This window comes from Acinonyx jubatus, chromosome B1 (genome assembly GCF_027475565.1).
Source record: "Acinonyx jubatus isolate Ajub_Pintada_27869175 chromosome B1, VMU_Ajub_asm_v1.0, whole genome shotgun sequence".
In the NCBI taxonomy this organism is placed as follows: domain Eukaryota; kingdom Metazoa; phylum Chordata; class Mammalia; order Carnivora; family Felidae; genus Acinonyx; species Acinonyx jubatus.
In genome coordinates this window covers 81,881,732-81,904,392 of record NC_069382.1, presented here as the reverse complement: position 1 = coordinate 81,904,392, position 22,661 = coordinate 81,881,732, and the positions used below count along the sequence as shown (strand labels likewise).

At 36.2% G+C, this 22,661-nt stretch overlaps 1 protein-coding gene across 6 annotated transcripts in view; it reads right to left on the bottom strand.

Annotated features, from left to right (window-relative positions):
- Positions 1-22,661, bottom strand: part of INPP4B (inositol polyphosphate-4-phosphatase type II B) — a 761,046-nt gene that overhangs the window by 617,437 nt on the left and 120,948 nt on the right. For all 6 annotated transcript variants that reach the window (XM_027066653.2, XM_027066662.2, XM_053216924.1 and 3 more), the window contains exon 2: positions 15,880-15,942. The gene's annotated coding sequence lies outside the window, so the exon portion shown is untranslated. The remainder of the gene's footprint in view (positions 1-15,879; positions 15,943-22,661) is intronic.

Below are 22,661 nucleotides of genomic sequence, written 5' to 3'. Positions count from 1 at the left end.
TATTTATTTATTTTTGAGAGAGAGAGAGAGAGCAGGGAAGGGCAGGGTAAGGGGGAGAGAGAGAGAGAGAGAGAGAGAGAGAGAGAGAGAGGGAGAGAGATTGATTGAGAGAGAGAATCTCAAGCAAGCTCTGCACTGTTAGCATAGGGCTGGATCTCACAAACCATGAAATCATGACCTGAACCAAAATCAAGGAGTGGATGCTTAACCAACTGAGCCACCCAGGCACCCCTGGAGCCAGGTCTTGATCCTATGTTAGCAGTGTTCCTTCCTGATAACCCTATAAGATACAGGTAACTATATGTTGCTCTGGTTAAACAGATAATACAAATGACCTAGAGATGCTAGGTCATCACACACATAACCACTTCTATTGGCCTAAAGAGTGTGAAAGATAGTTCAATTTCTTTCCTTTATTTTCTTTTCAATAACCCATAATTATGCAAAAGGAGACAAATAATAAAAAATTTATTTTTCCCATGAAATATAACTAGACTACAACCTTAATTTTTTTTCATTCACTGCTATTGCTATTTAAAAGATATTTGCTCCTGTAAAAGAACTAAATGAACCATTAAGATTTTCCCCTTAATAATAAACACTTTTCCTTTCATAGAGAGACAAAAAGAAAAAGTGAATTTAATCTTCTCTCTACTCCCCTAATTCATCCCCTTTAATTTTCACAAACTTACAATCCTCTCACTTAGGTATTACTATTATTCCCATTGAACAGATGGAGAATTAAGACATGAGACTAGAAAGTCTGTTCAAGGTCATGCAGCATGCAGGTATCAGGCAGAAGAGCTATGGTTTGACTCAAAGACTTAAGGCATGGAAGGGTAGGGGGTTTATGGGACAGAGGACATATCTTGAGAAATGTGATTGATGGTCAGGAGGTAAGAGCAAAAAGAGAAATCCAAGCATGATCCACAGGTGTCTGGCTTAGGTGACTAGGATGGTTCTTCCAGTGACCTATGGGAAGAAGAGGTTTAGAGCACAAGTTTGTCAGATCACTTTGGATATAAGTTTGAGGTACCTGTGGGAATATAATTTTGAAGCTCAGGACTGTGCCCTGGGCTGGAGATACAAATGTGGAACTCAAAACCATTTAGACAGAATCCAAAATTATAGATGCCAACAAGTTCACCCAGGAAAATCACACTGCGTTTGTCAACTAGGAAATAGTAAGTTATCTGAGAAAGAAGAGTTTTACCAGAATGAGAGAGTTAATGAAAGACTGTTGTAGTCCAAAGAGCAATGGTTGGTAGGGAAGCAGGGCAGTGAATGTGACCTATTCTTTTGAGAAATGGTTATTTGCAGAGGGGAAGGAAATGATTGAACACTATCTGGAAGTCACAGGAGCTGTTAAAATTTTCTTCAGCTGATCGCCTCCCTTTTGACACCTTCTAAAAATTGACCTTTCTAGAAACATAACTCCGAAAGTCTCATGTCCTCGGAAAGACTTTGCCAGATATGACTGGTCATCCTCCAACTTCCCAGGAACCCTCCTGAAACAGCCCTCTTTAGGAAACACTCCACATTGTGGCCTCTCCCACACCATCAGGGTCTTGGGATCCTGTTCATTAGGTAAATTAGTCTGTATGGATGAATGTTAATGGTAAAAATATTACTCTTTTTTAAAATGCCTATTTGTTAGTTTGTTTTCCTGTATTTTTTTAAGTTTAAATTCAAGTTAGTTAAAATACATCTTGGCTTTAAGAGCAGAACTCAGTGATTCATCATTCACATATAATACCCAGTGCTCATACTGAAAAGTGCCTTCCTTAATGCCCATCACCCATTTAACCCATTCCCCCACCACCTCCCCTCCAGCAACCCTTAGTTTGTTCTCTGTATTTAAGATTCTCTTACGGTTTGCCTCCCTCTCTGTTTTTATTTTATTTTTCCTTCCCTTCCCCTATGTTCATCTGTTGAGTTTCTCAAATTTCACATATGAGTGAAATAATATACTTCTTTGACTGACTTATTTTGCTTAACACAATACCCTCTAGTTCCATTCGCATTGTTGCAAATGGCAAGATACACACACACACACACACACACACACACGCACACACACACACACATCCTCTTTATCCCTTCATCAGTTGACAGACATTTTTGAGAGAGAGAGAGAGAGAGAGAGAGAGAGAGAGAGAGAGAGAGGTGTAGACAGAGAGGGCAACAGAGGATTTCTGACTCAAAGTGGGCTCTGTGCTGACAGCAGAGACAGGGCTCAAACCCAAGAACCCTGTGATCAGGACCTGAGCCAAAGTTGAATGTTCAACCGACTGAGCCCAGGCACCCCTGAAAATGTGACTCTTATCAGGTGACTTCTATGTTGAAATAAGCCTTCCTGGGGATCTGTATTTTATTCTAAAGCATGATTTCACAAAGTGTGCTTCATGAAAGCCTAGTACTACTGGATGCAATCAGTATTACCTAAAATATACTAAAGTATAGAAGGTTTCATGGTCCACTAATTTTAGGAAATGCTGGGCTAACCAAAGTTAAAAAAAAGTTTCTTTACTGAAGGATTTTCAGAGACTAATATTCAATGTGCATCATAAAACTACAGGAGAGACACATGCAATTCAGCATTTCCCAAAATTACCTGATTTTAGGTTTTTTTTTTAAAGTTATCACATGGGTCAGAAATTTAGGAAGGTGTCTTCCTACAGGAACAATGCTAATGGTAGTTATTTCAGGCAATGTGACAAATTAATTAGAGATCAAAATCAGCATCACTTCAATTATACCAGCTATCACCCCATTGGAGCAGCCACATTTTCTCAACTTCACCCCACTTTCAGCTCTTTTCTCACATAATGGCATTAATTTGGGCAAAATCGCTTTTAATGGGAACGGAACTTTCTTTGAAAGTTGAAGTGTTTGCTTTCCCTTTGATCAACAAAATTCTATGGACTGAATTTTAAAAACTGGGATTGGGTTTGTGGTGTTTTTTTATTTCGTGGTGTACACAGTGACTGAGTACAAATGAGATAAAGTTGATGAATAAACTTGTTGATCGTTGATATTATTTCCCTGCTTCTATTTGCTTTTTTTTTCTTTTATAGCTTGCAAGCTCAGTTGTTACAAGGAAAATCAATAAACAAGCTTTCAAGGAAACTTATACCCAGGGAGAATAAAGGCCCGTTTGCCTTGAAGTTATTCTTTTTCTTTTTTAAGGGAGTAATATCCGCTCCACAGCCAGAGTTCACTTTCAAGTCAACAGAAACCCTGTGTGCTTATGAGGACTCTCTGCCGAGAGAACAGAGCCCCCAAGTATTTTCAGAGGGATATCTTTTGTTACCAGGATAACTTTTGTGAATTGAATTGTTCTGAAGTCAGGCAGGATTGAAAAAAAAGGAAGCAGTGTGGCCAAGAAAATAAACTATTGCCCACAAGTTGAGGAGATGGAAAAGAATGTAGGTAAGGCTACAAAAGACAGCCTTTTCATGTGAATGTAAATGAAACATAATTTTATTAATGACACAGAGACTCTCTGCCCTCTTCTGGAACTTATACCTAGGAAATAGAGACCAGATCCTTTAGAGTTCTGTTCTTTGTCAAAGTATTTTTGCCATCGCATGACAGTATTTAAAGGAGTTGACCTTGGACCACATGTGTGAGTTGCAAATCTGAGCAGCAGCATTCAAAAAAACGTAGTAAGATGATAGAAATATTCTATAACTTTGCAATGCTCAGTATGTTAGCCAGTAGTTCCATATAAATATTGAATGCTTGAAATGTGGTTAGTGTAGATAAAGAACTAAATTACCAATATTATTTAATTTTAATTAATTCAAATTTAAGTAATTGCATGTGCCTAGTGGCCACCATATTAGCATAACACTGGAGAATGAGAGCTGAATTCAGATTCTCAGCCTTTTAATAAGCACATAGAGTAACATGGATATCCCCAACTCATGTTCCCTGGTCATTTCCTTCCAAGCAAAATTACATCACAAAGCCAATGGCAAGAGTCAACAACAACAAAAAAACGTCCACATCTACTTGGCAAATCAGTACATTTAAATAAAGGCATGGGTAAAAGTAGAATGGTAGTCATTGTGTAGGAAGAGGGTCTGAGACGTGTTTTAGTAAGAAAAGAGAGTCCTTGAAAAAATATATGCACCCCTATGTTCATCACACCATTATTAACAATAGCCAAGTCATGGAAACAACTTAAATGCCCATTAACCTATGAATCGATAAAAACTGTGGCATACATATTGACATTAAAATATTACTCAGCCATAAAAAAGAGGATGACATCTTGCCATTTGCAACAACATAGATGGACTTCGAGGGTATTGTGCTAAGTGCAATAAGTCAGAGAGATAAAGACAAATACTGCATGATCTCACTTATATGTGGAATATTTTTAAAAAATGAGCTCATAGATGCAGAGAACAATTTGGTGGTTGCCAGAGGCAGGGGTGAGAGTGGGTGAAATGGGTAAAGGGGATCAAAAGGTACAAACTTCCAGGTATAAAATAAATAAGTCACAAGAGCATAATGTACAGCATAGTGACTATAATTAATAATACTGTATTGCATACTTGAAAGTTGCAAAGAGTAAATCTTAAAAGTTCTCAGGACACACACACACACACACACACACACACACACACACAAATTCTGTAACTATGTGTTGGTGACAGATGTTAATTAGACTTGTGGTGATCATTATCCAATAGATAAAAATATCAAGCCATTACTTGAAACTAATATAATGTTGTATTTCAATTATACCTCAATAAAAAAGAAAAGGAGAGTCCTGAGAAAGATCTACTGGATAAGAATGTAGTGTTAGTGTTGCAGTTATCTATTTGCTGCCTAACAAATTTCCCCACAATTTAGTGACTTAAATCAATGACATTTGTTTTGCTCATGAATTTGCAACTTGGGCAGGGCTCATGGGAAGATAGTGCATCTCTGTTCTGGCCATCATCACCTGAATTGCCCCAAGGCTGGGAACAGGGATCACCTGAAGGCTTGTCCCCACACCTGGCTAGAAATAATGCTGACTATTGGCTATAAAACTATCAGCCAGAACACATTAAAAATGGATACTCCATGAGGCCTGGACTTTTTTCACAACATGGTGACTTGATTCCAAAGGCAAGTGTCCAGAAAGGGAGTTCTTTACCCTCTTTATGACCCAGCTCTGGAAGTCCCATAGCATCACTTCTGCAGTACTCTGCTCATCAGAGAAGACACAAAACCCATCAGGTTCAGGGGAAGGGAAAATAGTGTTCACCTTTTGATAAGTAATGCCAAGGAGGTTATGAGAAAGCACATGAGACTAGATACATTGCTGTAGCCATTTTTTGCAAAATACTGTTTTGCTTAACTATTTTACACTTTAGTTAAATAGTTTAGGCTTCAAGTAATAGAAGCCTTAGTCAAACTAGACTAACAAAAAAAAGAAATTTATTATTTTAACAAACTGTTAAGCTTAAAGTCTCAAGTGTATCTCTATCCAGTGGCTCAAATGATACAATTCATCTTTCTCATGCATACTAATCATTCTGTGTTTCTCTCTTGTCTCTTTTCTCTCTCTCTTTTCAACTGCCCCAGCAACTTCTACAAATGGAAGAATGAAAGATTACTGGCAATGCTAAGTCAACATCCTGACAGGAAATTTTTTCTTGGACACCAAGTCTCATAGAAGGACTGTGATTAATTTGTTTATAGACACCATGCCTGGCCGTTGTCCAATCCTGGGTCCTGGAAAATGAAGTCCCATTACAGGCCAGGTAAAGTTCACAAGTTGACACTACCAGCAATTATTTAATCTCACTGAATTTGGGTTTTCACACATGTAGACAGGAGGTTCTGATTGATTGATGGCAAAACTCACTTCCATTATCCCCTCTCCTCTATCTGACCAATTGCAATGTGATTTTGTAGCTTCTTTCATCCAATGATGGAGTCTATTTCCCTGGATCCTAGGCTAACCTTGAGATTTAGTTTTGGCCAATAGAATGTGATCAAAGTAACTTTGTGCTAATATTGAGCATAGGCCTGAAGATCCCTTAGGCATTTCTGCTCTTTTTCTCTCAGATCCCCAACACTACCATAAAAACAAGCTCAGTTTAGACTGTTGAAGGTAGAAAGATTCAGTAGAGCAAAGCTGAGTCAGCCCAGTTCTCCCAGCCAAACTCAAAGACACATAAGACAGCTCAGCCTAGATCAGCAAAACCAATCCACAGCTGACTTTTCAGCTGTCTGAAGATACATGAGCAAACCCAGCTAAAACCACCCAATCTGCAGACTGTGCCCTTGAGTTTGTCTCCTTGTGTGTTTGTTCCACAGCGTTACTATGACAAATATGAAACCATGATGCCAGCAACCCCTAAATCTTAGAGCTGTGTTTAGAACAGTGCCTGACATCAAATAAGTAGTCAATAAATATTTGCTATTATTATTATCCATAAATGCCAGTACCACATAGAATATGAGTGGGCTTCCTAAAGAAAAAAAAGGGTTTCCCAAACTAAACTCCAAAAACAAAAAATTTAAAAAATGAGATACCTGCCACATGTTTCATGTGCTCTAACAAAGAGAGAATATTGACCTATTAAATTTTTAATAATTTTAATAAATCTATAAGAAAAAGTAAGCATATAATGGGAAACACTTCACTTATTGTCAATGCAGTAAAAGTAGATGATTTGCAAAGCCTTTCACATATCCTGTATAAATTTCTAATATCTGATGTATGCCTAGCTATCACACCACCAATTAGATCAAATATCTAACTTCTTCCTTGCAAAATAGACAGTAACATTTTCATTATATTATTAATTGCTGTTGTTAACAATATTTAGATCAGGCCAAAAATAAGGACAAGAGTAATTTTATCTCTCCTAGTGTTTTTCAGGCAGAATAATTCTATGTCTGATACTATTTTGAATGGTGGACTTTAAAAAGATAAATACATTAGCTCCAAGAGAACATTATACCTTACCTTTACAAAAACTAGAGACACACATGACTCTGAGCCTCACCCTTCTGTGTGAGTTGTGTGTATTGTGGGGGAAGAGGCTGTTCTCTCATAGCGACCCTTCTCGGTCTGCTCTTTCAGGTAAGTACTCATCCAGTTACATAACTTCAGCAAAACTCTGTCACAGTTTCGTTTCAGCTTGTAAATTCTCTCGTGAACTCAATTCTATATTTCCATTTCTATTTGACTTTTGTACTCAGATGTTCTGCCATTTCCTTTCTCAGTAGGTCTTAATGTGAATCACTGCCTCCCTGTCCAATGTCCACAAAATACATGTATGTTAAGTGATAACTCAATGTAAATAAGGATCTAGTTCTGTTCCTTACACATAACAAAAACAGAATAAGTAGTAATTATCACTAATTTTGTCATTACTTTTATTTTCTAATTTTGCCTTCACAATATCCCTAGGTGTGGCTCTGAGAAGTATTATTATCTTATCTGTTAATTATGAGTATAATATACCAAGAGGATAAGATGCATAGGTCACCAAATATGAAAGCACAAGTAGGGTGGCAGGTAGAGTTGCAAACACATATCAGTAAGATTAATAATGACTGCATGAAGGACAGTAAGTTTGAGAATAAATCTAATGAAAGTGAATTTTCAGATTCATTTAACAGAATTAACAGTACTTAATATATATTAAGCACTTACTATGTGACAATAGCTATTGTGAGTCAAAAGTAATATCTTAGGTGTTCCTGGGTGGTTCAGTCGGTTGAGCAAATGACTCGGTTTCAGTTCAGGTCATGAGCTCACAGTTCATGGGATGGAGCCCCACATCGGGTTCTGTGCTGACAGTGTGGAGCCTGCTTGGAATACTCTCTCTCCTCTCTCTCTTCTCCTCCACCCCCAAATAAATGAATAAATCATTTAAAAAGTAATATCTTAATATTAGCATTGATTCAATTATTTAAGCATTTTTTCATGGTTTTGTAGAAGAAACCAATATGAGACTCTATGGGTTAAATAGCTTGCATTCAGTCTAGTAGCAATAAGCTAATAAATCACCAATAGGGAATTTGAATATAGATCATCTCGTTCCCACAAGTGTCCCTATTACACTTTAATGGTAAATGAAAAGTCATCAAGGTAGAAATATGTAAATCATACACAGGTGGGTCAATCATTGTGCATGGGCTATGAGGTAACAGCTGGGTGAAGAATCAGGTGGAAATGAGGTTGGGAAGGTTTGGGATGCAGCATCGGAAAAAATGACCCTTGATTTTCAGGTTGAGGTGTTTGAATTTCTGGAACAGCCTGAAGGGAAACTGACCCTCTCTATACTTTAACTTAATCTATGTCAATGGATGGAAAAATGAATATGTTGAGGAAAAATGCACTGGTACAAATGGAAATAGGAGTTCATTTCTTGATGGAGAGCTATTTAGAGTTTATTTGGCATTGGCAGCATTTCTATTCAAAATACTTCCTGAACATCTGTGTCATTTAATATTTGTAAAAGATAAAGAAAGAGACAGATTTCAGACAAATGCTCTGGTCACATCTCACCCCTAACCTCTTCTAGAAGGTTAAGTGCTGGAAGCAGAGGATGAACTGCTGTATATCAAGACAGTGATGTGCTTCAAATGTTGAAAGGATCTTAACTGAACATCTGGCTAATAATGTGCCTTCCATTTATTAACTGCACTTACTCATTGCACCTGCTCCACGTGAGGAATGTACATGGGTCAAGTAACTGCAGCATGATTTAAAACGTTTGCCTTACCACCTACAAACATAATTAAAGGATAACAACTGCAATCTTGGGGGGAAATGTTGGTAAGTCCCTTTTACTAGTGGTTCTACAACAGAAATGCAAAAAAATAAGAAATTTACTGATAATCTGATGAAGTCAAACCAATAATTCTCAAATGTAACAACTTCAGTATGAAAGGAATTACTTTTTTAGTTTATGTACTAGTTGAGTTAGCCCTTACCTCACTACACCAGCTAAATCAATTTTTAAAACTCTTAAAAGTGATGAGAGTGTAACATTAACATTAGTATCTTCCTTGGTAGAGCTGGTTTTAGGAAAGGAAATATTTTCATAATTCTCATTTCCAGCTTTTCCTAAGACACATATTTTTAAATTCACTGAAAGTAGTACTTTTCCAAGGGAGAAATGTGGGAGTAATACTACCTTTTACAAGATTATTTAAAAATCTGTTTGGTACTTGATCAACTAATAGTTAATCACCCAAGTTCTAATTCATGACTGAAATCCAACAGATTAGTCTGAATCATTCTGCTAATGTGATTCTGATTTGATCAGATATTAATTGCATTATTTAAAATAATGGCCAGGGACACCTGGGTGGCTCAGTCGGTTGGGCGACCAACTTCAGCTCAGGTCATGATCTCACAGTTTATGGGTTCCAGCCCCATGTCGGGCTCTGTGCTGACAGCTCTGAGCCTGGAGCCTGCTTCAGATTCTGTGTCTCCCTCTCTCCCTGCCCCTCCCCTGCTCATACTCTCTCTCTGTCTCTTTCTCTGTCTCAAAAATAAACTTTAAAAACTTTTAAAAAATAAATTAATTAAAAAAATAAAATAATGGCCAACATTGGCCAATACTATAATTTTCCTTTAAAAATTTTTTTTTAATATTTCTTTTCTGAGAGAGAGTGGGAGAGGGATAGACAGAGAGGGAGACAGAGATCTGAAGCGGGCTCTGCACTGACAGCAGAGAATCCAATGCAGGGCTCAAACCCATACACCATGAGATCATGACCCGAGCCAAAGGCAGATGCTTAACCGACTGAGCCACCCAGGCATGCCCTATAATTTTCTTATTAATTTCTGGAAAAAAAATTTGAGGTCATTTTACCTGCTGTGTTAAGGACTAAACAATTATATGTATTATAATTCATGGAAAATACATATTTTTTTCATATTTCTAAGTTTTCCTTGTCTACTGGTGAGCAAACACCTATAATACTCTTTGGCATCTATCAAAGCGTTCTGAGTGTCTTATAACAACAGAGCACAGATCCAAGAAAGGTTAGACATTGCTAAATAAATAGCACACAGATGTGGATGCTAAAAAATTAATACCACACAATCTTCTGATGGGCTGGAGCATCAAAATGCTTCCACAAAAGCAGAATGAAATAAACCCAAGCACAAATACTCATGTAATCGTGACATAAATGAATCATAAAGCACTGAAACAGAAGTTTAGAGATCGGCATCTAGTACAACTTCTGACAAATTACTCAGCTTCACACATAGTTCTTATGTCATCTCATTGGTAGAGATAATATTGGAAGTAAAAGTAACTTGTTACATGTGAACAGAAACAAGTTTAAAAAATAATTTCAAAATATTTTATGATGTTTGTAATCCTTCTCATAACTCAAAAAACTACCTCTTACGTTTTCAAAATAGATACTTATTATTCTCAGATAAGATGTTCTAATAAAGTACCAATTTGTTGTTGTCATTATGAGTTAAGGCCACGGGAACCCTAGGAGGTTGCTGCTGACATCTAGTGGCATAATTTTTTAAATGCCAAATTCATTAAAAATATATAACTAGGGAGAGAAAGGGACAAACATACATACATATGCACTTGAAAACTCTAGTGGACACCCCATGTCATAAATTATTTGCCTCTGCCCACACTACTGTGCTTCCAATTATTTGCTCCCCTTCCAAAGTAATGTTAGTACTGTAAATCCAAAGAAATGAGAACTAACATATATGCTGAAGCCTAAAAGAACCAATTCCCTTGAAGTCCTTAATCCTCTACTGGGAATTGCCAAGTCCCAGACAGCCCCAGTTCCTAAAGACCCTGTTCCAACCCCAATAGTCACAATTTCATCTCAACTTCCCAAATAACCATAGCCCTCCCCAACTCCACACCTTGTACTTGGGTGCTTTCAAGATGCTACCCTAAAGAGACTACTGTAGAGCTGGGAATATGTTATTTCAGGCTGCATATCCGCAAACATACACACATATTCAAAATGGTCACATACTTCCTAGGCATGAGGTTCAACAATTATTGCAAACTTAAAAATAGCTTTCAGGGGCAGCTTTAATGGCTTCCAACAATCTACATGAATGATGGTGAAAAGAAGAACACAGAAGAAACGGAACTTGGGAAAAATGATGAGGAGCATAGAGTATGCTTCTATACACATGTAAAAGGATTTATTTTGTAGTTTATGTATGTATGTATGTACGTATGTATGTATGTATGTAAGGTGCGCGCATATGTGTGTGCATGTGTGTGTGTGTGTGTGTGTGTGTGTGTGTGTGTGGAAAAAGAGAGACACTCTCAAGTTCTGCACATACCTCACTCTAGCTAGAACACTTATGAATATAGTAGGTAAACACTGACTTAATGAACGAACAAATAAATGAATGAGGTGACAAATTATAATATAACTTTTTTTCCCTACTGGTTCTAATGTGAGATATGCAGTAGGTAGTGTCCTTAAAAGGAAGAATTTTGCTCTTAGGGAACAAACGCTTTAGTTGAGTAGCTCAGGTTAGAATTTTCTTCAATGACATGTGTAAAGTGTCAAAAACAATGGGTGATAGAACTGGGCAATCTTCTGTTGGTGAAGAGAGTGTGTTTCAATAGTCAAAAATGATTTGTTTTACAAATTAATGTATTTGAATTTCGATTTCACTCTCATTGAGAAGATGTGATAAAGGGAGAGTGGGTTCTCAATTAATTAATTAATTAATTCTAATTAATACAAGACATAGCTAAATTATAAACCTCATAGTACAGAGAAATATTTTAGCCTTTAAACATTCCTTTAGTGGAAACCATGGAAATGCAAGGAGCTCATTACTTCACTCAAAAGTGGGAGTTACATTGGATGGCAGAAGAATCTTCTTTTTTTATTGTTTTTTTTTCTTCTTCAAAATCATATTAAAGAAAAGAAACCCCATGTCTGTGTATCTAGATGACTTTACTAAGAGAATATGGGTTAAGGAAGAGATATCGTTGTAGTATTATGAGGAATTCAAAAGGCATCTTAAAGAGAAGTTTTAAGGTTATGTAGGCTTGGGAATACGGGGAGAAAGATTGGGCATTCAGAGTGGAGTATTTATTCAAGAATAAAGAAAGACAATAATGTTTAAAGTATGTAGTGGAGTAGGAGAGAAACAAAGTAAGAAATAAAGACAGGGAATTGATGGAAGAACTTGAATATTACTTGCAGGAGTTGATTCTAGACAGTGCTATGCCTTGTAGTCTTGGGAGTTTTTAAATAGCTCTTAAAAGATGGAGTATCCCACAGAATCTAATCCTAAGAAGAGTAAAAAATAACAAGAACTTTTCAAATGACAAAAACTATAAAAGCCAAAAAATTCTTTAGAATTTTCATGATAGCTCTTTTTCATGCAAATCCTCTTTAAGAATTACTTTTTAATCACTTCTGTATGAAAATGCTCAGTGATCTGTTCTGTGACTTGCACTTTAAGTACTCTTTGGGAGCATACTTTGCCTGTTGTAATAGTTATATTTCTGTAAAGCAATACGTCTTTCACATATTGAACCTAAATCAGGTAATGTGACAATGGCATCACACCTTTTATCACATGCCATAGAAGTATTTCTAACTCTCGTTTAAATTCATGGTCATTAACTTATTAGTCAAACTGTAAGTTTTGATGATTTGTTATTTCAGGATAGGTATATGATAAATAATATAAAATATAAGTAATGTAGTAAACTCAAAATATCAGAAGATTTTCATTCTTTTAAACCTCAACATATATTACATCTATGTTTTCTACAGCCTGTTGAAATAAACCACAATGAAATACATCACTAAACAATTTATTTACAACTCATTTGTTAGTGTTCTTGAACATAACACTATACATTAGCCTTATGACATAATTTATTTTCGATTCTTAAAAGTGTGTGTATACTACGCTTAGAGCTCAACCTAGATTACATCAACAAAGTGCTGAATCTTATTTAAAAAATGTTCTTTATTTATTTGGTAGGGAGGGGGGATTCATGTGGGAAGAGTCACAGAGAGAGGGAAAGAGAGAGAATCTTAAGTAGGCTCTGCCCAGTCAGTGCAGAGCCCGCCACAGGGCTCAATCTCACCAACTGCAAGATCATGATCTGAGCCAAAATCAAGAGTCAGACACTTAACCAACTGAGCCACCTAGAAGCCCCCAAAATGCTGAGTCCTTAACATCTTATTACAAATTCTACAAAAAAAGTTAAATACAATGAAATAAAACTTGACATCCCTACATAATGAAAATAAATTACAGACATGAAATTTTCTTTATGACATTCAATCTATTTCTAGGACATATAAACATATGTAAAAATGGAACGGAATAGGAATCTTTATTTTTGTACATAACCTTACTAGAGGTATGTAGAAGGATATTTTGACTTGGCGAGTTGAAGTAGCATTTCTCTTTGAATGACAAAATTCATAATATTGTGACTAAAATACCCCTTTTAAAAGGGTCAAATGCAGAACTTTCAAGTATGTGCACACACAAAAGTGTCTGCTATTTCAACAGCTTGCCTCTGAGCTTCATTGCCAGAGTTAATCCTACTCAAAATGACAGTGTTAGTTGTCATGTGCAACTAAGAAAAGCTGAATGGTCCCATTTGTCTAAAAATAACACCTTCACTAGTATGTCTTAAACTTCCACCATTAAAACTTCCAAATGCATTCTAGAAGGCCAGCATTACCCTGATACCAAAACCAGATAAAAACTCCACTGAAAAAGAGAACTACAAGCCAATATCTCTGATGAACATGTATACAAAAACTCTCAATAAGACTAGCAAATCGAATCCAACAATACATTAAACATTGAAATTTCAATGTCCATATCCCATTGTGAGATAATAGAGCATCAATAATTAGCACTCTTTGTCTTATTAACAGGAATTATTTTTATAAGATTGCAAACACCCCTACATCAATGAATCCAAAGGTCTAACTTAGAGAAATAATGACATGAGCACCATTTCTCCCACCCAAGTTACTCATCCACACCCACTCCCAACCTGAACACAAATGCACACATGCTAGAGCATAAACTCTTTGGAAATTTTGTCAGACCAAAGCACTTGGACTCTAGCCATATATAGGACTGTTCCTTTATTTTCACTTTTGAGAAGCAAATTTTGCTAGTCTGCATACATAATTCTGGAAATTCTACCATGTTAATGGAAATCTCTCTCCTTCCACCCTAACTTCTTTTTTTTTACTACTTTCAGTTCAAAATGAGTTTGTCCATCTCTTAAATAAAACAAAAAGGCTAATAAAATGGAATATTAGCATATACAGAGCTCTGAGGAAAGAAAAACATCACAAGAACGCCTCCTGGAAAGTCTGTGTTCCTTTCATCCTTTATTTTCATTCTAAAGATCATAGATCCTGGAACTTCTTCATTGACTTCATCTCATTTAGTGTGTTTCTTTTTCTCTCTTTACTGTATTATCCATCAATTTCCCCTAAACAAGCATTTTTCTACAACTTATACCCCTAGCCCCTTACGCCTATATATCATATAGCTCAGCTTCACCATCTTCCACATATTGTTGAGGCAGTTCTCATTATGTCTGTCTTTGGGGAGTCACAGTTAATAGCTCTATTAAGGCAACTCTCAACTGATGACATTAACCATTTTTAGATATTTTATAGTTTGAATTAACAGTTTAATATAGATAAAATTTGAAAAGAGTGCCTACAATTCAAAGTCCCCTTTAGGGGAGAAAAGTTGCTTCCTTAAAGGGTTTTTACTTCCTTTGAAGAATCAACTGAAAGCCAAAAATAAGTAGAAACACCCCAATTTTCAATCCAACCTATTTTTGTTCAACTGCAAATTAAAGTTCGGAAATAAGTTTTCTGCCAAGGTCCATTAAATTTAAATGCTACCTTTGTTTCAGCACTCATTTGTTTAGGAATTCAAAGAGTTGTCAAAAATAAAACCCAGTTAGTTCCAATTAGCATGCAGCCTAATATACATTTCAATCATTCTATTATTTGTTTTCATATACATACAGTGACATCCTATCCTCACAGATAAATGAGTAGATAGTATTGAGAGATGGGTCTAGTTCCCCATCACAATTCCAACCTTTCAGAAGCATTTCTAGAAAAAAACTACTTTGAGATAGCAGCTCTATTCATGAAACATATACGCATTGTATATCTGTGTCTATACTCACACTTGTTTACATGTACATGTCATTAGAATATTTGCATGAGCATTCATATTCTTAGTCCAACATATGTAAATAAATCACACAGTAATTTGAAAAATTTAACAACTAAATAGGCAATCTGTTAAACATAATCAGGCATGCTATTCAGCAACTGTATGATATAATTCAATCTTCCAAAGAAAATATGTTTTGCGCAAGGGTACCTTTTTTTAAAAACCTGATGAAATTTTCTAGGAATTTGTACCCACATTTTTGCAGATTCAAAAAATATGTAAAGCCATCTCACTAACGTTTAAATAAAAGGAAAATCTCATCACCGTAACCTGATAAATAATCTAATTCTCTTATTGTCTACCATTTGTAAACATGATACACTAATTGGAGCTATTTCCAAAGAGAATGCAATCTTCTAGTCAAGATCCTATTCACATATTAACATAAATGAAAGAAAAATGTCACAAAATTAACCATTATCTATAATGTTTTGATAAGCTAATATATACTTTAAAATTTATTCACTTCACAAATACGGTGATCATCATAAATTATTTCCTATACTTTTCAGGTGATGATTTAATTTTTTGAAGGTTTATTCAATAGCTGAAACCAGTAATCAAAGAAAGCCAATTATTTTAATGCATCAAAGTTAAAAAGACTAAAAAATTTATCAATTCAAAATAAGCATTACCTTTATCTGATTTTTCATAAAAGACAGCAGATTGCTTGCCAGGTAACACCATTTCCTTGGGTTCTGTGGGCAAAGAGAAAAAAGATTAATAAAAACAGCCTTTCTTTTTACTCTTTAAATACTTCTTGAGGGAGATTCATTAGTAATAAAGGTCAGAGAGGAAAATCATTTAACAAAATACTCAGCTCCATTCAGCAGCTGCCTTGGGAACCACTTGGCTATAAATGCCAAATAATTTCCCCAAAGGTCCCCTCTCTCCTGGAGCTGAGAACATGGGTGACTGTGGCAGATACTAAGCCCTGTTTTCTTTGCTTCTCTCCCTTCTCACATGGGAACAAAACTAGCACTTTGAGCAACAAAAAGCTTTAGCTTCTGCCATTTCAAAAGATAGGATGGAAGCCATGTTGGGACAGAACATTTACTTGGAATACAACTGACTGAAATGAATTTGCAATTATCTAAACTTACTTTTCTCCCTCCTGCAGTGAGTATGGGTTTTAAAATATTCATGAAAGCTTGGGTGTCTTCCTATTCTGTCTTTCCACAAAAGTGATAACATGAGATATTATGGGATGCCTCTGTAAATAATTGCAGATTACCCTGCTCATATGATGCAATTTTAGAGTTTTTCTATGCAGCAACAAGGAGGAAAGCACTTTATAAAAGTCAAAAGTATGAAAATATATCTTATTCCCTCTCTTAGCATATAACAATCTTGATGAGTATCCCATAAGAGATTTTATTGCATCATTATCTGAATGTTCAGATTGGAGGATAAATTCAAGTCTGAGCAATAGCTTTCCAGAAAGGAATGTAACATATCTAGGTAAGAATTTTAAATTCATCCCTTAAGAAAGTTATTTGAATGAATGTCAACAGTTAAAAGCATCATTGATTAATTGACTATAATAGTCATTATAAGAATAGTCATATAACTGCAATCACTACATCTTACAAGCTATGTGAACTTGGGCAAGTAAATTAAACTGTAAACCTTCACTTTTCATCTGTATCAGAATAATAATTTTTCCTACTCCACAGAGCTGATAAGTAAATGAAATAAAAATATATAAAGGATATAGAACTAATAAATGTTAGCTGATATAGTTTTCAATATCATTATTATTATTTTCATTGTTCCCTTTTTAAAAAAAATCTTGCTACTTCATTAAAAATCACTGCCTCTGTGAGTCATGTGGTAGAATGATTAAAATAATATCACACTGGACACCACTTAATTTGCAGATTTGTTAATGATGACAAAAATAAATAAATAAAGTCATTTTAGGTCTTTGGGCAGGTGGAGAAAAAAGATTTTTCAGGAAGATCAGCAAGCTGTCAACCACTCTACTGCATTGGCTCCCCTTGATTTTGCTAAAGATTTTCATTTAAAGCAGTCCTCCAAGATTCTCTTAAAGCAATTGGCCCTTGTGTACTTTTATCAGTACTCAATCCCATTCAGAAAACACCTAGTGAGCCCCTACTGCAAGCCAAGGGTATGGACAGACTTTAGAGAAACCACAATAAACAAAAAGTGACTCAAAAAAAATACAGTTCAGTAGAGGAAACACATCTGTAGACAGTCATTTCGTGTAATTGGTGTAAATGGCAAGTTTAAATCATTAAATGATACATAATGTGTTGGAGCAACAGAAGGTATTGAAAGAATGTTCTGCAGTCAGGAAAAGGGGATTTAAAAAATAATCTTTAAAAAGTCAGTCAGAATAGCTGTACTGATACACATTGGCTGACAAGCAGACCTGTTTGGTCTAAGAAAATGTCACAGAAGAGAAACTTTGCAAGACTAAGTCTGGAAGGCAGGTAAGTAAGGATATGTCTTTCCAGGGAGCTAGGACAATGCAGTCAAAGAACTGGAAGCATAAAAAAGCATGGAGACCAGATTAGCATGAGGGTGACTTCAGAGCTTCCCCTCAATCTCTCATTAAAATGCTCAGAGGATGTCAAAGAAGACAAACACTGGTAACACCACTGGGAGAAAGTAGACAAAATATAAAAAGGTATTTCCAGTAGCTTCCTCCCTAATAGTAACAGATTAAGTAACACTGTTTTAGACTGAAATGTCATACTGTATATTTTGAAAGAGTAGAGCATATATGACTAGAAATAAACGGGAAAGGGACTTTGGTTCGCACCAACAACAGTCCCCAACTACAAGGTGCCAGAATCAAGCAGACCAAAGTCTGCTTAACATCTCTTGTGGGTTGGATTGTGATTGTGCCCACCAAGAAATATGTTAAAGTCCTACACTAGCACTTGTGAACGTGACCTTATTTGGAAAACGGAGTCTTTCCAGATGTAATTAAAATATGAGTTAAGATGATGTTATATGGAGTAGGGGAGACCCTTAATCCAATTTGACTGATGTCCTTATAAAATGAGACACAAAGATAGACACATGCAGAGAAGTGAATACCATATGATGAGGGAAGAAGAGACTGAAGTCAACAAGCCAAGGATTGCTTGGTACCAGAACAACACCAGAAGCTAAGAGAAAGTTATGGAACAGGTTCTCCCCTGGGGCTCAGAGAGAACGTGGCCCTGTTGACCCCCTTATTCTGAACTTACAGCCTCTAGAATTGTGAGGGAATAAATTTATCTTATTCTAAGTACCCAGTTTCTGGTACTTTGTTATGGCAGTCCCAGTAAACTAATGCGGCACCTTTTGAGCCAACAAGAATTAGGCCCCCACCCATACCCTGATCATTTGGAGCTTAAAAAATTCTTACAGTTACACTAAGTCAGCAAATAATTCTCAATTTAGAATTTAGAATACCCAGCTACATTAAAAAGCTGATTTAAAGTTTAACTTGTCTCCCATCCATAGCTAGGATCTGCTGCAAGTGAAAACCAACAGCCAATGAAGAAGGATAAGTTGGTCCTATGTTTTTACCACAGGTCCTCTTCCCCAGCCAGTTAACCTTGGCCACGATGCCTCTACAATATAAGAGTGGAGTGAAAAAGGGAAGGTAAGGAAAGAAGAGGTAAATGGAGGTGGAAAGTTTACTTTCTATTCACTGAGCTAAGAGAGCTGTTACCTATTTAAAGCTGATTCTCAACTACTGGATGCCTTTCCAGGTTTTTCAGTGACTGCTTCCCCTTCTCCAGTCACTGGCCTCCATTCATCTGAACTGCCTTGATATGAGTCATACTGTCTCGCTTTACCACTTACTACATCCACAGCTCCATATGACACCTTCAGCTTCTCCCTGCTGAGGCCAATTCAGCCCATGAGTGACTCTCTTATTGTTCTCTCACATCCATGGATCGTACCTACAGCACAGAGAGCTCTCTAACAAACCCTGGAAAAATGGGTTATTTTCAATTCAGCACCTCTGCTTCCTCTACATAAACTCTCGCTAGCTCATCTTGGCTTTAGTTTCGTCAGAAATTAGTCCACTGTTTCCACAACCACCCCCAAAACTTAAAGGGACACATATTAAACTCTCAGTGAGTTTTGTTGAAGCACCTCTTTTTATCACTGGGAGGGGAAAAGGGGAAACACTCCACCAACCTCCCTCCTTGTGGACATTCCTGATGGACCCTCAGTTCACTCTGAAGAAATATGCCTTTAATCTCTAGACCTCCCACACCTTTTGGATTAGGAATGTAGGAGCTATCTAACTAACCAGTTCTCATGTTCATACTAGGGAATTTCTAAAAGGTGACCTGTTTTATAAAGCATTTTGGTATCTGATATCTATTGCTTTAAGTAGTCAATATTTTCTGATTTTACATCCTGTGAGATTAGTCTTCACAATTTGAGCTTTAAGAGACTCTTGGGGGAAGCAGCTAAAAATTGTATAAAATGTCTACTAGATACACTATCTTTTTTTATGTTTCTTGAGCATTCCACGTATTTTATATATAAATTCAACATAAAACAATTAATGTTATATCTGTCCTATTCTTCAACATAATCTCTCATCTTCAGTCAGGCAGAGTTCTCAATAGCCATGTTGTTCTCATCCAGTTCCACTCTCCATATTATTTCCTTCTGGTTGTGGTTAAATTCTTACTTTTCGGCATGTTCCAAATTTACCACCCTGTCAAAACTTTAATGCCAACTTCTCCAAAAAGTGATCCCCAGGTATTTTGGACTTAGTTGATTTTGTCATTCTTTGACCTGTGTAGCAATTATACCAATGCCTATCATTTATATTGCCTTCTTGGGTTGTCTTGTCATGTCTCCCCATATACCTTTTGCCTCTCACCTATCTTCTTCAGTACTTATTTAAATGCTCAGCACCTAGGAGGAGGTTCTAATAACTACATACTCACTTCTATGTATTAGATATCTATTAACAAAGATAAGACAGAGCTAACTTTTAAGGCACAAATATCTTACAATGTTCCATGACAGAAATTACATAGTAAGACCTTATTGTTGCCATATAAAATTTTTTAAACACTTTGAACAAACTAATATGTCAAATAGAACAGAAGCAAAAGACAAGGGAATATGAGAGGTGATGTCCATCATAAAACAAGGATGTCATTATTTGAAAATATAATCTATATGCAATGCTTTTGCATTTCTCTATGTTTGATGTCACCTTCCCGACAGGGGTAGCACTTGCCTCAAAAGGATTAATATTGTTACAAGGTAAATAAAATAAGAGGGGCACCTGGGTGGCTCAACTGACTAAGTGTCACCCTTCGGTTCAGGTCATGATCTCACAGTTCATGGGTTTGGGTTTAGCCCTGGGTCAGGCTCTGTGCTGACAGCTCAGAGCTCAGCACAGAGCCTGGAGCCTGCTTCAGATTCTGTGTCCATCTCTTTCTGCCCCTCCCTTGCTCACACTGTCTCTGTCTCTCCCAAAAATAAATAAACATTAAAAAATTTTTAAATAAAATAAGACCACAGGTTTACTCCCAGGAATAATTCTAGATCCATAGCAAGGTGATAGTCTTGAAAATTAGATTTCCTTTAGAAGAGAATAAATTTTGATGCACCCAGGTGGCTCAGTCGGCTAAGTGTCTGACTTTTGGTTTGGGCTCTGGTCATAATATCACAGTTCATGAGTTTGAGCCCCACATGGGGCTCTGTGCTGACAGTGCAGAGCCTGCTTAGGATTCTGTCTCTTTGCCCCTGCCCCACTCACACTCTCTGTCTCTCAATCTTAAAAAAAACAAAATAAAAAATAATTTTTAAAAACACAATCTTAGTTGTCATTAACATATTAGAAGCCAGAACTAGAGAACTAGGTCATGGAGCTATGTGACACCATGGTGAAGAAAACATGGGGTATCATGTAAACGATATGGAAAACTGCCTCAGGCTCCAGGGTTGTATGCAGAAGAGGACAACAGATGGAGGAGGAAGAGGTCAGATATCAAGTCCTCCTTTCCCTTCTCTAAGTTGAACTCCTACATGAATGTGGTAATAACAACATTAGGACTTGAAGACTACTTTTCAGGGCATGTACTGGAGAAAACTCAAGACTGTCCGAGAAAAACTAGCATTCAGCATTTAACATGGCATGGGAGCAGCTAAGCGGTATTAGAGGAGGAAGGGAAATATCTAAAACCATGAACCTGAGGCAGAATCCCATCATCCCCACAGCCAATGTATGGTGCCCTGGGAAGACAAAAGTTCCCAACTGCCCTGATCAGGGAACACGGAAGTGCTGAGCAGATGTGATCCCACCTACTACCTTCCCCAAAATGAGATCACAGGAGGCCCATTGCCTCCATAGTCACAATATTTTTAGGGAAAGAGTAGAAGAAAGGGAAGAATTCTAAAAAGCACAACCATTTACCCAGAAGTTGTCTGACTCATCTACCCCTAATAAAAAGGAACTCAAATGTATCTAGTCCATTGTTATTCTCTTACAGATGAGGAAACAAAAGACCAGATTGGCAGACTCATTTACTCAAGACATTATACAGATGAGGAGAGATTATACAGATGAGGACAGAAAAGAGGCAGTAATTCCAATTTTTCTAATGCCTGCTGAAATGCCTACGCACTATCCTACACTTTAAACCAGTTTTTCTGTTTATTATATCAGTTAATGCTATTATTCAGTTAATACTTTTAAATAAAATTCAAATTTTGTTTTAAATAAAAATACCAATAATTTTAAATCCATTTATTTTGATAAATAATGAAATGCACTTAAAATAATGAATAATGAGTCCACAGAAACACGATTAGTCTCATTGATTTAGCAAATTTAGCAAGGTTACTGAATTTAGGGTCATTATAAAAACTTAGTTGTGCTACCCCATAACAACAAAAAAGTAAAAACATAGAAATTCTACATTTAAAATAGAAATAAAACCTCATATATCCTGGAATAAATCTCACAAAAGATGTTTATGATCTCTATACCAAAAATTACTTAGAGAAACATTAGGACAAAACACTACTTAGAGAAAATAAAGCAGAAAAATTAATGGAAAGACATACATCATACTCATTGATTGGAAGATTCATTATTATAAGATGTTGATCCATGCATTCAGTGTGATCACAATAAAAATTCTAGTTGCTTTTTTTTTTTAATTTTAAAATACAAGCTAACATTTAAACAGAAATGTAAAGGGTCAAGATTAGCCAAGGTGGTTTTAAAGAAGAACAAATTTGGAGGTCTTCAATTATCAGATTATTATATCAGCTTATTATAAAGCTTTCATAATTAACATGATGTGGAATTGGTACAAAAATAAACAGATACATGAAATAAACAACAAAACAAAACAAAAAACCACACAAATTATGACAACTAATTATGCAAGAATTACGCAATAAGAAAAGG